Source organism: Elephas maximus, chromosome 8, assembly GCF_024166365.1.
Source record: "Elephas maximus indicus isolate mEleMax1 chromosome 8, mEleMax1 primary haplotype, whole genome shotgun sequence".
NCBI classification, from domain to species: Eukaryota; Metazoa; Chordata; class Mammalia; order Proboscidea; family Elephantidae; genus Elephas; species Elephas maximus.
Window position 1 is genome coordinate 67,997,592 of NC_064826.1, and position 14,958 is coordinate 68,012,549.

Genomic DNA, 14,958 nt, shown 5'->3' on the forward strand with positions numbered 1-14,958 from the left:
AACAATGAGAGATTTATTTTCTCACAGTCTAGTAGGTTACAAGTCCAAATTCAGGGTGTCGGCTCCAGGGGAAGGCTTTCTCTCTCTGTCGGCTCTGGAGGAAGGTCCTTCTCCTCAATCTTCCTCTGGTCAAAGAGCTTCTCAGGTGCAGGGACCCTGTGTCCAAAGGATGCGCTCTGCTTCTGGTGCTGCTTTTTTGGTGGTATGAGGTCCCCAACTCTCTGCTTGCTTCCCTTTCCTTTTATCTCCTGAGAGATAAAAGGTGGTGCAGCCCACACCCCAGGGATAAGCCCTTTACATTGGATCAAGGATGTGGCCTGGGCAAGAGTGTTACAATCCCACCCTAATCCTCTTTAACCACAGGCAGAGATTATGATTTATAACACATAGGAAAATCACAAAATGGAGGACAACCACACATGGCCTAACCAAGCTGACACATATTTTGGGGGGACACAATTCAATCCACTACAGCCACCATATCAGTGCACTCTCTTTTCACCATTACACTTATTGAAAAGAATAATTCATCGCTTCTTCACCTACATGCATTACAGTACTTTATTACAATTTGGGTTCTACTCCTGTTACTGTCCCTTATTTTCTTTCTCTCTTTAGACTCTGCTTAAGCTCAACATTTCCACCTGCCCACTGAACAGCTCTTCCCCGATGGCCTCTCGGTTATTCAGCTAAGCAAAACTTAAAACCAAATCTACCACCAGTCTCCATACCTTACTACCCCTTATCTTCCACCCTTACCAAAAATGCCACTATTGCCTTTCCTATTTCAGTGGTGATTATGGATATCTTGGAAGCATTTTTCACTCCTCATCCTCTTGAGTTCCCAAATCCTCCAACACTGAAAAGTCTCCAATACCTGTTTTAGTCCTCATTTCCTCTGGCTTGGAAGAATGTAGTAGGTTTTTAACCAGTATTCTCATCTCTAGTCTCTTTTCTTTTTCTGCCTCCGTTTCTCACCAAGATGACTGGTCAATAATATTGATTATACCTAATAAAGATTTTCTCTTGCTGCATTAAAGATAAATGTACAGAAAATGTTTCCATTGACTTCTGAGATATGTCTCAAGGGAGACTCATTAAAAAAATAAATAAAACTCATATGAATAGAAACCTCTGCAGTTGAAAATTAGCAAAGAAAGTTGGAAGTTCAGGAAAGTGAGGAGGAATAAAAGATAAAGATACATTGAGAAGAAAAAAAGACAAAGAACTAAAAATAGGAGGGAAAATGTGGGAAAATAGGAGAATAAAGGAAAAAAAATAAGAGATTAATCCAGGAGTACAGCAGGTATACCCAACAGGAGTTTCAGAAGAAGCGAGGAAACAAAGGGAGTGATGCTTAAATGAGAAAGTGCAAATGCCTCCCAGGTGGTGACCGTGACCTTGAGACCAGCAGCTCTCCAAGGCTTGGCAGACGTCAACTTCTTTTTAGAGATTATCTGTAGAATCAAGTAGAGCCAGTTCAGGAGCGTTGAGCCCAACCACAGAAACCTCACTACCAGCTGGTAAACTATAATGAAGACAAAACCCAGACTAAAACCTGCTAAGCTTAAAGATATCTATTACCAAGCAGGTACAAACAGTCCTGCAACAACTTGGAATTTGGAATCAGCCTCTCCTCTGCTTTCAAGAGCACTGACTAGCACTGTCGATGAGTAACTCCCTGTGAAGCCAAAGTGACATTACAGGATAATAGGCCTCATAGGTGACTCAGATGAGGGTGGGGCAGCACCTGGGGTGGAATCTTCCATTAAGGGTCCCCGCTAGCATAGATACCATAAACCCTGGTAGCGTAGTGGTTTGGGCTGCTAGACAAATGGTCGGCTGTTCAAATCCACCAGGCGCTCCTTGGAAACTGTATGGGGCAGTTCTGCTCTGTCCTATAGGGTCGCTTTGAGTCAGAATTGACTCCCTGGCATTGAGTTTGGTTTTGGGTGAGCATAGATACCATAAAATTCCTACCAAAAACCAAACCCAGTGCCGTCGAGTCAATTCTGACTCATAGTGACCCTATAGGACAGAGTAGAACTGCCCCATAGAGTTTCCAAGGAGCACCTGGTGGATTTGAACTGCTGACCCTTTGGTTAACAGCCGTAGCACTTAACCACTACACCACTAGGGTTTCCCAAAATTCCTAAGTTTTAGTAAATTCAAATATTTGGGCTGCCATCATCACAATCAAGTTTTAGAACACTTCCATCACCCCAGTTTCCACTTTCTTACTTGCACTCAATCCCCACACCCCTTCTGTTTTCTGTCTCTATCACTTTGCCTTTTCTAGAAATTTCAGGTACCTGGAATCAAATCTTCGGTTAAATTTTTTAAACCCTCAACCTGCTTTTGGCTATATTTTGGGAAGTTAGCAAAGAGAGCACATATGGAGGAAAGTGATTTAAAAAAAAGAACAATAGCAACTTATAGAAGCCAACTATAAGATGTCCAGAGGTGACTTCTGAGCCCTGCACAGTGACAGCTCAGAGTGTGACAGATGGCAGAGGTGACAGCAACTCCCAGGAAGAACCTGTAGACCAGGCAAGTTTTCCTCAATGATTCCCAGAGATTACTCTGGGAAGGTAAATCTGGCAGAAAGATGGATTTCTCTGGGATCTATAGGGTGAAGATTCTGTGTCGTTGAATTATGGGTACTTAAAAAAAAAAAGTGGCTTTCAAATAAATCAGAGACTACATCAGCCTGAGACCAGAAGAACTAGATGTTGCCTGGCTACAACCGATGGCTGCTCTTACAGGGAAAACAACAGAGAAGCCCTGAAGGAGCAGAACAGTGGGATGCAGACCTCAAGTTCTCATAAAAAGACCAGGCTTAATGGTCTGACTGAGACTAGAAGGACCCCAGAGGTCATGATCTCCAGACCTTCTGTTAGCCCAAGACAGGAACCATTCCCAAAGCCATCTCTTCAGACAGGGATTGGACTGGACTATGGGATAGAAAATGATAGCGGTGAGAAGTGGGCTTCTTGGCTCAAGTAGACGCATGACTCTATGTGGGCAGCTCCTGTCTGGAGGGGAGATGAGAAGGCACGGGGGACAGGAGCTGGCTGAATGGACAGGGGGAATACAGGGTGGAGAGGAGGAGTGTGCTGTCTCATTGCGGGGGAGCAACTAGGACTACATGGCAAGGCGTATATAAATTTTTGTATGAGAGACTGACTTGATTTGTGAACTTTCACTTAAAGTAGAATAAAAAAAAGAAAAAAACCGGCTTTATTTGATAGTCATAGGCTTGTCAAAATGGGAGCCACATTAGTTACACAGAGTTTTCTCAGTAATCATTTGTCTTTATTCCCCAGGGCATCAGAGCAGTCAGGCTATTAGTTGCTACTTTGAAATTAAAAGCAATCAGATAAAATCACATCACATGAAAGTCTTCTCTTTCCCAAGGACAATATATGCATTTTTAAAAGGATATATTAGCTATCTCAGAGGCATTGCTTATTACAAAGAGATTAATGGTTAGCTAGGAGAATGTCAGATACCAAGAGCAAATAGAGAAGATTTTTGATTCATTGGGGTGAAACTTTTGAACCTCTTAATATCATACAAAAGGAGCCCTGGTGGCACAATTGTTAAGTGCTCAGCTGCTAACCAAAAGGCCGATGGTTTGAACTCACGAGCCACTCCATGGAAGAAAGACGTGGCAGTCTGCTTCCATAAAGATTACAGCCTCGGAAACGCTATGGGGCAGTTCTACTCCATCCTATAGGGTTGCTACGAGTTGAAATAGACTCAATGGCAATGAGTATATCACACAAATAGGTGACATTATATAAATAAGTCCCACACTATACCAAGAATGACAGCCTGTCAGGCAAGCTGAAAGGAGAACGTAAAAGGAGCATTTAAACCCCATTAACTGTACACTTAGAGAATCTGTTCATGTCCAATTATTTTGCCATTAAATATCTGTGCATCCAACCAAAGAGAAAGCTCCAAGGTAGATAGGCTGTTAGACTTTTAGACTTCAGGAGTAAAGAGTGATTAGCTAAAATGGAATTCCCTTACTTCTTACCACCCTTTTTTGGAGCCTTATTCATATTAAAATTGACTCATATAAGGCAACCTTATATGAAACTGCATGCCAGCAAATAATATCACCTAAGAAACTTTCCTTGGTATCAGGTTGTGAGGGGTACTCTCCCATCAGGACGATTTAAGCTCTGAGAAAACAGACCACAAGCACAAGACTTGGTTGGGAAAAATTTGGGTGTATTCATTGTATGTTTCTTATTCTTTCTGTATTTTTCTCTTTTTCTATCTCCTCTATCCCCCATCCCTGCACATACCAGGCTCTGTGCTCCATTGTCTCAGAGGAGCTTAGAAATTTCCTGAATTTGTTTTCCTAGAAGCATAAGTCAGCTGAGCAGGTTAGGGAATGAGGGAAAGCTGTAATGTCACTGTGGGGAGAAAGAGTGAGAAGTAGTACTCCTTAGTTTGTGGGTCTTCAAACAGCCAGGTTATAGTCTTGCTTCAGATTAGTGTCCAAAGGAGGTGATAAGGCCTCAGGGAAGTATGACTGTGGGATTTCAAGCCACACCACCAAAAAGATTCTTGTACCCTAATAGTGGAATGGAAGTAAAAAGAGAAAGTAGCCATATCCATAGGGACAATGGTTTTTTTTTTTTTTTTTTTTTTTGGACCAAAAATCAATGAACCAGTGTTTATCCAGTCCCCTTCCCACTAATACATCAGCCCTGGAAATTTGACATCATTCACGTAAGGCGACTTGGAGGAATTTACTGCCAGGTCAGCTTCATGGGGATTTGGAATAAAAATTAAATTAATATATTTTTAAAAACAGTGATGAGATTTCTCTATACTTGACTATACTTGAACTGAGGTGTATGATGATGAACTGTTTCCTTCTCAAAATGCAAACTGAAAGCTTGAGGTATTGGGAGTACAGTGGGTTTCTCACTGGAAAATCTTTGTATACAGGCAATGAAAAGAGGCAGATTACAATAAAAGAATTGTTTTTAAGGATACTGTCCAGTCAACTAAAAGATCAGCTTTATCTTCAGGTTTTACTACCTTTGGAGTAGGTAGGGGCCCAGCCACTGTGACTGGAAGGACATATAGGTGGGAAACTTCTCTCCAGAACTTATCCCCACCCCTCCTATCCCAATCCCTCAAAACATTTTTTCCCCTTGCTTTTAAACTTTTAAGATCTAAGTTTCAAAACATTGAAAAGGGTAGGACTTTACAAACCATGGGTAGGGCTTTCCAACCTCCCATCTCACTGAGAGAAAGTTCCCTTGCAACAGAGGAGGAATTTGTCTAGGCAGGAAGCTTCATCAGAAAGGCAAGTGGGGTGGACCTACTTTAACCAATGCTGATGGGGGAGGTGGTAGGTGAGGAAGAGCAATTAATCTGTAGGGGAAACCCTGTGTGATCATTAAGGTTGTGTGTCAACTTTACTGGGCCATTATTCTCAGTGGTTTTGACAGTTATATAGTTTGACAGTCTTATAATAATGTAATCACCTCCATGATGAGATCTGATATTACGTGATCACCTCCATGATGGGCTCTGCTATGAGTAGCCAATCAGTTGAAAGGGAGTTTCCTTGGGGATGTGGCCTGCATCCAGTATATGTGGACATTCTGGCAAAGCTCTCTGGCTTTTGCTCTACTCTGGATTCTGCATTTGGCTAGTCAGCTTCTGACTTCCAGTTCTTGGGACTTGGGCCAGCAGCCGATGTTGGATTGTCAGCCTTCATGGCCATGAGCCAGCAACCTACCGTCTGACCTACGGATCTTGGGTTCATCAGCCCCTGCAGCTAAGTAAGTCAGGAGAAGCCTCCAGCCTAGCACCTGACACCTGACCACGGACTTGGGATTTGCCAGCCTCTACAAATCCATGAGCCATTTCCTTGAGATAATTCTTTCTCTCTGTACATATAATACCCAGTCACATATAATATATACCATATAATATATACCTATAAATGCTTCACTGGTTTTGCTTCTCTAGAGAACCCAGCCTAAGACACCCTGATAGGGGCTTCCTGAGAAACAACAAATGACCCATCCACTGGAGAGCTGACTTTTGGCCACCTTTCCCCATCTGTGGAAACCATGGCCAGCCAGTGTTAGCGAGAAAGGTGGCCAACAACCAAGAGAAGGGGGGACATTTACACCCCAGGAATTCCTCCCTGCCTCCTTACTAGAGGGGTGGTGGCACAGTGGTTAAGAGGTTGTCTGCTAACCAAAAGGCTGGCAGTTCAAATCTACCAGCTGCTCCTTGGAAACCCTATGGGGCAGTTTCTACTCTGTCCTACAGGGTTGCTACAAGTTGGGATCGACTGGACGGCAACGGGCTTGATTTTCGGGTTTTGGTCCTTACTAGAAGTACAGTCACAGAGCAGAACATGGGAAGGGACTTGAGAAAGCAGAGCACTCCTTCCTCCATGCCTGGCTCCTGGGGCCACCACTGTAGCCTGTGCTGGAGCTGGGAAGGGAGGGTTTGAATTTGACATGGAAGTTTTATAAATTAGGGCCTTCACTGAATGGGAGTTTGAAATTTTATAAATGAACATGACTAAAGTATAAGAACTGGAAGGATATGTTTTATGGACTGAAAACTTGTAGCATTAAGTAAGAGATATTGTTAAGTTAATCCCTGACCTGACATATTCCAGTTATGACGAACTGCACTAATGACTGTCTGACCATCTAGGTTTTTTTTTTTTTTTGGTACATCTTGTTATTAGTAATATGTACTACATACAATGTTGCAGCATGTAATTTGCTGATGTTATCTATCATTCTCAGATGTTCAATCTTATGATTTACTGTTCAAAACACTGCCGTACAGCAACTGACAAAATGCCAATGTTGTCCAACTCTTCTTTATCATCAGAGTAAATTTTTATGATTTGTGTGTTTTTTATGTATATATTTATGAATACATTAAAATATATTTATAAGTTTATATGTAATGTTTCAAACACCCAAAGACAAATAAAGATTGGATTTATAAAAATACTGATAATAAAATGCAATAATAATGAAAACTAAAAAAAGAAGTATTTGACTTGCGTCAGAACTGACTTATGAAAAGCCATTGGAGCAGAAGCCCATTGTAAATTGGGGATTACCTATACTTTTTTAAATGAATTTTCTTCCAACAGTATTTTTTATATAACCAAATCTTTATTATTTTCCCTTTTGGGTTCTGGGTTTTGTATCTTGCTGAGAAGCGCCTCTTTACCCTAAAATAATAATAATTAAAAAATGATTGCATGATTTCTTTTAGTACTTTCATGTTGGTACTTGTCATCCTGAGAAATCTGAACTAGGCTTTAGGAGTCAGCAGTTGTTATTGCTTTAACAGTTGATCTTTTGTAGCTAGCACGTTTCCTCTCATACTTAAGTATTTTTCTCATTCTCATTGACTTCCTGCTATGCTATGGATCACTGACATTTACCTGAACCACTGCCATCTGGCTAATTGATCTTATTTCTCACTTCACCATGCCACACAAATGCACTGTATCATACTCTTTACATATACATTACTTACAATTACCCTGAATCTCTGTTCAATAAGCAGCTTGGTCAGATAAGAGTAAAGATGGTTTGATGTTAGGAACCCAAGTCGGTCTCTAAAATTTGAGATCAGCAGCACCCTCAGTGGACCAGACCATAATCTTTTCTCCTGTTTCCTGGACTTAGATTTGGGTTCTATTTTCAACGCCATTTTGAAAACAAAGCAATGCTTTTATATTCTTCTTTCCAGAGTTTCCAACACCTGCTGGAGAAGGGTTATAGTCTTGAAAGTCAGCCATTCTTAGTAGTAGGTGGAAGGAATTAGTATTAACATAACTAAGGCATGTTGTGTCTTTCATCAGAGGATTCCTACTAGGGTATTGCCAGCTTGATCTGTCTGTCTCTTGGAATTCCTATTTAGGCTAAACAGTAATGTTTCTAAATCCCTAATAAGCCTCCCTAAGAAACAATCAAAACCATATCATGATTAATGTCCCCTTAAAAAAAAAAAAGGGTTTGTTTCTTCTCTATTATGAAATCTTCATTGAGCACCTACTATACGCCAGGCACTAGCGATAAAGCATTGAGCAAAACTATATCCCTGCTTTCATGGAATGTATGTTTTCACAGAGAAGACAGACCAAAAAAAAAAAAAGGTAAATAAAATAAAAAATACCATAAGTTGCTACTTTGTGCCAGCCATATAGGGCTGCCCCATAGGGTTTCCTAGGCTGAAATCTGTATGGGAGCAGATGGCTAGGTCTTTTTCTCCTACAAAGCCACAAGTAGGTTTGAATTGCTGACCTTTTGGTTAGCAGCCAAATGTTTAACCGTTGCACCACCAGGGCTCCTCTACCATAAATTAGATAGTGATAAACCAAACCAAATCCAATCTGGCGATCTACTTTTGAAAATCAGCCAGTGAAAACTCTGTGGATAACAACAGCCCGATTCACAATCATTCATGGGGGTGGTACAGGACTAGGCAGCGTTTCTGTTGTTCTTGGGATTGCCATGGAGGGGGTGCAGGGGCAACTCGAAGGTGGCTGACAACAACAATTTAAAGCACTATCTTGCTCAGAAACCCTGGTGGCGTAGTGGTTAAGTGCTACGGCTGCTAACCAAAAGGTCTGCAGTTTGAATCTGCCAAGGCGCTGCTTGGAAATTCTAATGAGCAGTTCTACTCTGTCCTATATGGTCGCTATGAGTTGGAATTGACTCAATGGCAGCGGGTTTGGTGTCTTTTTTGGTCTTGCATTTATTTTCTGTTACATGACAACTGAACTTAATCTTCAGTGATACCCAGTCTTTACCCTGGTTCTTCTCGCAAAAGCAACCTCCCTATCATTCTCCATCACTGAAATACAATGGGGCTGGAGCCAACAGGCCACAGTTCTAGGACCATTTCTGCTAGTCCTGTGTAGTGGTGTACTTTTGGTCAAGTCGCTTTAGCAACCTTCAAACTTCCAACTTCCCTCATCTGTAAAATAAGCGTGTTAGACGAGCTAATCGCTGAGCTTCCTTATGACTTTACACTTTCTCTTCAGAATTTTTTCTTGGTCTTGTCAGTGAGCCGTTCTGGTTATACTGCTTGAAGCAAATGAGAATGCAGTACCTTTCTGGGTGGTAGATGCAATCACGTCTGTGGGGAAGACATCATGGGCTACAATAAAAATAAACTCTTACAAAGCTTGTTCTACAAAAATAGAAAGCTTTGTTCCTTTTAGTGGCCACCACATAAGGCAAGAAAACACAAGAGCAAAAATTTCAGTTGTAAATGAAAACTGGGCTTGACATGAAATCGCCTTTACACATTTCAAAGCCTGGATTTGAATTACAAAGTCAGAAAACTATGTCAGAGGTCTGGGAGATTTGCACATATGTGGGTGTACAAAGACTTAAGCAACAACTGCTGCAGATGCTGGCAGAGCGCACCAGCGCCTCAGACAGTGGGCAGGTTTATGTAGATCAGCCTGAATGGGAACCAAACCCTTGGCTCAGGACTGATGCTTCAGATCTGTGTGGCTAACTTTGGCACCCAGGGAGAGGGAGTGTGTGTGGGGTGTGTGTGTATATGCAGAGGGGGTAGGGATGGGGCAAAAGGAGAAATGAAAAGCCCAGGAGCAGGAGGGGAGAAAAGTATGACCTCTTAAAGAGAGTGACTTTTAAAATGTTGTCTGCAAACATGGATAATTTTATCTCAAATGCGGGTATGGAATGTGCTGATTCCCAGGGTGGTATCCACCCGGGGGTTCAGTAATTTTCCTGAAGGAGACTCTCCAAAGAAATTTGAGAGACAGGTAAAGAAATACCCTTGAGCAGAACTGTTTAAGTCAATGTCAATGCTTATATTTGCATAACCCAGAAGAGATTACAGCCTTTATTTCATTCTGTCCTCAAAAGTACCTGGTGAGACAGGTTGTACAGGTACAGGGATATTATCTGACTCACACCTGTCATTCTTACACTTGTAAGAAAAGGCCTTCTAGAGAAGTTAGGTGAGGCTCAATTCTTAAAGCATGGTGACAGCTTTTGTGGGGCCACTAGTGGTATGGCAGGGGACTAATCAATCTGACCTATAGTTGACCTGGCTCTGGGCTTTGTTGGAGCTTTTGTTGGATTCCACTTGACATTTGCTTCAAATGTTTTGAAGATGGGACCAGGGATTTCCCTTCAGCAGAGCCTAGGATCTGAGCTCCAGCAAGACTCCAGTATTCTCTTCATGCTTGATAGCCAGCCACCAGCTTTTGGATCTCTGGGAGTTCCCTTTGCTCACCAGCCCAACCCAGCCTCCTGTACTTTGGGAGATCTCTTTCCACCCCACTATCAACCCTTGCCTCCCATGAGGCCCTGCTTTGCACTCTGTGAAGGCTCAGCTGGCCTGAGCGAATTTCTCCAGGAAAAGAAGGTCTGATATCCACTGCAGGTTTTTCCTTCCCCTGCTACTCTGGTAGGGACGAAAGCAGTCAAGACGGCCTCTCTCCTAGGAAGGGCTTGTCGCTTTTGGTAATTTAGTTCATGCTGGCTTCTTTGCACCCTCAAGGATCTCATGCTTGTGTGTTTGTTTAAATGATGATTTTTTTTTTGGCCAATCTGGCTTGTTCTTGTTGTTAGGATGAGTAAAAGGGTATCTTAGGACTTTCTACATCTGATAAAGGAGAGCCACCTGGTTATGCTTCTGTCCCAAGCAGGACTGTGCACTTGCTGGGACTGGGCAGCTCAAGGATGTGCTCTGTGCAGATGACAGCAGGGAGGTGATGACAACTTTTCATGCTACCCTACTGGAGCTGTTTACATTTGGAAAGAGGAGGGTCCAGGAGGTAGTATCTGAGCTCAAAGGTATGATGCTAATGGGAGGATTTCACACTGTGGCAAGTAGATGAAATAGTTATTTTAGAGTCAGAGAGGACGTCTTAACCCCTTCATGTCACAGCAACTTGGAGCCTCCTCCATCTACGTTGAAAACCTGTACAAGAAGCTCGGGTAATAGGTAAAAGGACCAGAGCCAACATGAGGGTGGGGAAGGCAGGCCCCAGAGGGAGAAGAATAAGGAGGTGATGGTTAGAAACACTCCAATGGGGCATAAACCTATTGGTCCTACTACTCTTTCTCCCATCCTAGCCCTCACCTTCTAACTGAGAATTTTTTCATTCATCCCTCAACTAATATATGTATATTGGAGCATCTGTTATACACAAGACAGTGTGCAGGGGGCTGCAGATATAGTGATCAAGGCCTATAATAAAAAGTCAACAAGTATTGTGAGGAAACAAACAGGCTGGTGAATGGAATAGAGTCCCTGGGGTTGGGGGAAGCAAATCTAGATACGGTGGTCAAGAAAGACTGCAGCACTTGAGCTGACACCTGAGAAACGAAGATGAAGCAGCAAACCAGTGATGGAAAGAGCTGGGTGAGCAGCAAGTACAAAGCCTCTGAGAGGGGAAAGAGTCTTGCTTGAAGAGGAACGGAAAACATGCTCATGGCTGAAGTTAACTGGGGAGAGGTATGGAAGAGTCATGTAGGCAGGAGCAGGGCCATGCTGGGCTCTGGAGTGTAGGTTTAACAAGAAGCCACTGAATGATTCACTGTAGGGATTGTTAGTTGCCATCGAGTGGGCCCCTGACCATGGCAATCCCAAGCACAACAGGATCAGGCCTTTGTGACCCATAGGGTTTTCGATGGCTGATATTTCAGAAGTAGATCTCCAGGCCTTTCTTGATAGTCCATCTTAGTCTGGCAGCTCCACTGAAAGGTGTTCAGCTTCACAGCAATACAGAAACCTCCATGACAGATGAGTGGTGGCAACACATTAGGTGCACTGGCTGGGAATTGAACCCTGGTCTCACACACAGAAGGCGAACATTCTACCACTGAGCCACCACTACCCTCTCACTGCAGGAGAGTGACTCAATATCATGTACGTGAACAAGGAACACAGTGGTGATCATGGGGTACTGTACTGTGTGTTGGAGCTGGGGATGGAGAGTGATTGTGGGAGACTAAGGAATTCCTCTCAGCCTCATTCGTTAGCCAGGGCCCTAGCAGCTGAGGGGAGAATCAGGGTTTGGAGAAGCAGGCACTGTTTCTACCCCAGTTCCACCCAGATTTCTTTCCCCAGGTTCTGAAAATCTCAGCGGCACTTGATTTTCCCTTGTGATCTCTCTTGGTCATCTAGTGCTGTTATAACAGAAATACCACAAGTGGATGGCTTGAACAAAGAGAAATTTATTCTCTCACAGTCCAGCAGGCTAGAAGTCTAAATTCAGGGCTCCAGCTCCAGGGGAAGTCTTTCTCTGTCAGCTCTGGAGGAAGGTCCTTTTCATCCATCTTCCCCTGGACTAGGTAGGAGCTTCCCTGCACAGGAACCCTGGGTCCACAGGATGCACTCTGCTCCCAGCACTGCTTTCTCGGTGGTATGAGGGCCCCACTCTCTGCTTGCTTTCCTTTCCTTTTACCTCTTTTAAGATAGAAGGTGGTGCAGGCCACACTCCAGGGAAATTCCCTTTACATTGGATCAGGGATATGAACTTAGTAAGGGTGTTACAATCCCACCCTAATCCTCTTTAACAGAAAATTACAATCACAAAATGGAGGACAACCACACGATACTGGGAATCATGGCCTAACCAAGTTGACACATATTTTGGAGGGACACAATTCAACCCATGACTTGGCCATTGTGTCTTTTCTGCTGGGGGCATATCACCACATTCCTGTGATTTTTTGTTGACCACCTAGCAGCGCCTGCTGCCATCTAGATACACATTTCCCCTTCTCACATTGCTGCCACCTGCTATCCAGTCCCTGCAAAGACTCTTCAGGGAAGAGCATGCTGGGGATATTACCTCATTTTCGAGAGAAATTTCACACGGCAAGAATGTCCCAGGACTCAGGCCAGAGGGCACATGAAAGCCAATGCCAACTGCCTCATGGAGCACATCTTTCTTATCCTCCAGTTGGGCAGTCCTGCCTCTAGTTCTTTCAGTGGCTCCACTTTCCTGCTAACAACAAACATCCTAGTGTTACCTCAACTGTTACCATATTCTCCTCTCTTATTCCCATCCTGCTCTCAATCTGATCCAGTGTAATCCTGGATCTGCGACTCCAAATTTTATCCTTGGTAATAACCATTTGCAGATGGTGTTTCGGTGTTTGAGCCTCAGCTTTTCCTCATGACCTCTGATTTGATTAGCCTCTCCCCATGTCTGTCCCTGTGGAACTTATGTCCTGTTCCAACTGCTTAACTGATCCCTAATTCCCTGGGAGAAGTGCTTGGGGACTGCCTTGGATGCAGCTCTGCCCAATTGAGTCACCCCACCCATGGAATCCAACCATCAGATCTGAAGTTGCTTTTGCCATTTCTCCCAGGCGCCTAAGAATGTCTTCATACAAATTGGACTCATAGCTGGCTGTGTTATCCTAGAATTCCCAAAGCAGGCATGAAAATTAAACCTAAACTATGATCTTCATTTCACATATATGTAAAGAATGTGTGAGGACCCGTGAATTCTGAAACCCCAATTCTTCGCAATCACTTTTCAGGTGGCACTAATTGCTTTATGCTTTCAACCTGAACACAAAGCATTACTCAAACAGCCATAGAAAATTAGTAGATAGATAGTTGCACATCTGGATCATCAACATAATAACTTCAATATTTTAAATGACAAAGTCTCTGTTCTCCCTGTGGCCTCTGGATATCCTAGCCTCAGAAGTACTGAGACATGAAGCAGACACTGGGCTGAAAGATGGTTTCCTCAATATCTGCCCTCCCCACGGATGTTGTTGTTAGTTGCCATCAAGTTGACTCCAACTCATGGCGACCCCATGCACAACAGAATGGAAAGCTGCTGGGTCCTGCATCATCTTCATAATCACTGGTATGCTCAAGTCCATTGTTTCAGCCACTGTGTATTTTGAGTGACTTTCAACCTAAGGGGCTCATCTTCCAACACTATGGTGGACAATATTGTGTGTGATCAGTACAGTTTTCATTGACTAATTTTCAGAAGCTGATTTCCAGGCCTCTCTTCCTAGTCTTAGTCTGGAAGCTCTGCTAAAACCTGTCCACCATGGGTGAACCTGCTGGTATTTGAAATACTAGTGACATACCTTCCAATATCATAGCAACACACAGGCCACCACAGTACAACAAACTGACAGATAGTTGGTGAGCTTCTTCTTTGCTACCTGAAAGAGTCTAGCTAAGTATATGACTAAAAAGACCCAGCTCCAGCAGAAGCAAGCGGGACTGTCTTGCTCTTTACAAGGCCAGGAAGCAAGCCACCAAATGGTTAATAGATCACTTCCCTGGATGTGGGTGGGGAAGGAAAATTATAACCCAAAGAAGTTAGTTATTTCCTGTAGGGCGCAAGAGGAAGCAGAGACTTTAGGCTTGCTGTTTTTGTTTTGTTTGTCCTGGATTTTTGTTTGTTTTTTCTGAGAAAGGTTGAAAAAGACTTATTTATGGTTTGATAACTGGAGAGGATTTGGGGAGAATTGGGAATGAAAAGGCACACACATAAAATCAAACAAATCCAAAATCTGTGAGAGAAACACAAATGCTCTTTGCCAAGAGACAGCGGGTGTGGTAAGTATTTCAGAGTATTGCCCATGCATGATGTAGCCACACAGTTTTTTGAATACGCCAGCAGTGACTTATCCTCCTCTCATTCAGGTCACTGAATAACTGCCTATGAATGGCATTGTGGTGCACAAAGGCAGTATGGAAAGGGCACTGGGCTGACAGCAAGGAGACATGGATTGTGTATCGTGTGAGGACAAAAGGCCAGTGTAGGCCTCTGTATAAGGGACCTCTTTAATGGAAGACAAAGAGCTGAAAAGTATCCTTAGAGGTAAATTTCCCAACAGATTCATCCCTAGGACTAACTTGAAGATCAACCCAACTCCAAACAGAGATGAACCCTGGTAATAA